Source organism: Capsella rubella, unplaced genomic scaffold (assembly GCF_000375325.1).
Source record: "Capsella rubella cultivar Monte Gargano unplaced genomic scaffold, Caprub1_0 scaffold_57, whole genome shotgun sequence".
Taxonomy (NCBI): domain Eukaryota; kingdom Viridiplantae; phylum Streptophyta; class Magnoliopsida; order Brassicales; family Brassicaceae; genus Capsella; species Capsella rubella.
Window position 1 is genome coordinate 26,926 of NW_006238869.1, and position 2,595 is coordinate 29,520.

The 2,595-nt window shown below is 34.2% G+C and overlaps 1 long non-coding RNA gene across 1 annotated transcript; it reads right to left on the reverse strand.

The window, feature by feature from the left end:
• Positions 1–946: 946 nt before the first annotated feature.
• Positions 947–1,758, reverse strand: LOC111831985. The gene is made up of 3 exons (XR_002835083.1): positions 1,605–1,758; positions 1,409–1,485; positions 947–1,307 (listed from the first exon to the last, which is right to left on the reverse strand). It is a non-coding gene; the product is annotated as an uncharacterized LOC111831985 (long non-coding RNA).
• Between the last annotated feature and the right edge of the window lie 837 nt (positions 1,759–2,595).

Sequence of the window (2,595 nt, forward strand, 5' to 3'; positions counted from 1 at the left end):
CAGTTTTTTTCTTGAGCTTCGGTCTTCAAGTGTGTAGTCACCTTCACTTGGAGCATCAGAACATTGTGTACTGAACACATGAACTTGTGATTCACCAAGTTCAATACTTGGTGAAACACCATCATAAGGACTGACTTCATGGGTTTCAGAATCTTGTTGACTATTTAATAGTTCCATGAAGCCAGAAGAGGGAGTATAAGGAGAGGGCGTATAAGGAGAGGGAGAATATGGATTCATTTTGTGGTTTTTGTTGTATGTGTTTTGAAACTAATGAAGGCTTCATTATATAAGGGTAGGTTTAATTAAGTAGGTTGTTTACAGTTTTGGTTTCTGTTATCAATGTGAAAATAAATTTTTTACCTACTCTGAAAACTACCAAGCATAAAACATAGTGTACATATATAACTACAACCTAAGCATTAAACAGATTGTACATATAACTACCAAACATTAAGCAAAACAGTCAATAACTATGATGTAGACATTCCTAATCATTTTCTAACAAACAGTGATAACAAAAAGCACTATGCAAAACATTTATAACAAAACAGACATAAATCATTAATAAATAAAACAGACACAAAGCATTAATATATAAAAGAGACTCAACTCTTACCTAATCACCTAATCTATTTCATAACTCATCAGAGATAAATATCAATAAATGACAAAGGAGAACCAAAACGTGAACACCAAAACTGAAACCAATTCAACTACTTTTGCTCTTTTAATCAAGGGGAGAAGAAATGAGAATTGACCTGTGATTTTTTAAAACACTCTCCCAAGCAGAAGTATGTATACAAGTCTGAACAAATCTCCATGCTTCATGTCCTCAGCTTTTATGACAGTATGAAATCAGAAATCATCAATAAATACTTATCCAAAATGAAAATTCACTAAAGAAACTAACCTTACACTAATAGGAATTGAATTCTCACCTGTGATCATTGCCAAACCGTTATGTAAAGATTTATTTACATGCCTTGGCCTTCACATTTAAATCTCTGCAATAAAAGAAGCATAAATCATCAACAATAAAAGAAGAATAAATTCACAGGCCTTGGCCATTCATTAGTATACAACAGTTAAGGAACATAAGTTGTAATAAATAACTTGAACAATAGAGAGTATAGAATCTATCCACGGTTCCAAATTCATCAAGTAATAAGTAAAAGGATATGGTAAGAACAAATCAACGACTCCCAATTCTTCAGCAAGTGCACTAAGAGAATGGAAATCATCTTCACTGTATTTCCCAAATCCACTATCAGATGATTGTCTACCAGATAAGTAAGCAACATACAAACCTAAACAAACAAAAAAACAAAAGCACAAGATCTTTGACCAAACAACCTATCAAAAAAGCTGATAAAACTCAATTCTTTCTTGCCATATCCAAAACCCTTACCATGAAAAGTGAATTTCTCGCTTCCTCTTAACCAAAACAAATTGCATCAAACCCTTGACCCCATCCATCTTATAGCTCTGGCCGACGCAAATCAGAGCATGCAAAAATTGATACTTCGTTTACAACCCCAAAGGACATGGAATCTCAGAGAGCAAAAGGAGAAAGGTAGGGATAGGGCAAAAGATAGAAAATATACCGATTGGATTTCAAAGTATGGATCCGGTCGTTGCGATGCGGCTGTGAATCGGCGTCAACGGCAAGCGAGAAGACTCAGCGAACGCTTCAATTGATTCTCGATTGAGAGAGATATCGACTGAGAGAAATTGAGAGAGAGAGAATCGTGTGTCTTCAAAGAGAGAAATCGACATAGAGAGATTGAGAGAAAGGAGTTTTTTTCATCGATACAGAGAGATTGAGAGGAGAGAGAGAAGTGTTTTATTTTTTTGGGCAAAAATAAACAAAAGAAATTAAAGAAAAGAAGAGTTTTATTTTTTACATCAAATATAGATTTCAACCAATGAAAAATGTCCACATCATGGGTTCTGTGAAGTTCTTTAACCTCTCTTAAGAGAACCAGTTCTCTGTTTATTTCTAATTATTGATTTATTTTTCAACTTTTTAATGAAGACATACTCACAACAGAACCCCTACTGGAGATGCCCTAAGAACCCACAACCATTGCTTGTAGGCAGTAAATGGCTTGTCAAAAGTTGTTTAGGGCTATAATATGTTATAATACAATGAATTTGATAGATTAAAAGTGTTAGAGTTGCATGAAGAACGTTCAGAAGTGTGAAGAAAGAGTTGGTCAAATAAGGTCCCAAATGGGATAAGAACCCAAAACCATTGCTTTGAGGCACTAAATGGCTTGTCTAAAGTTGTTTAGGGTTAGAATATGTTATAATACAATGAATTTGATGGATTACAAGTGTTAGAGAGTCACAAAGAATGTTTAGAAGTGTGAAGAAAGACTTGGTCAAATCAGGTCCCAAATGGGATAAGAACCCAAAAACATTGCTTTGAGGAACTAAATGGCTTGTCTAAAGTTAGTTTAGGGTTCGAATATGTTATAATACAATGAATTTGATTGATTAAAAGTGTTAGAGTTGCATGAAGAATGTTTAGAAGTGTGAAGAAAGACTTGGTCAAATATGGTCCCAAATGGGATAAGAACCCAAAAACATTTC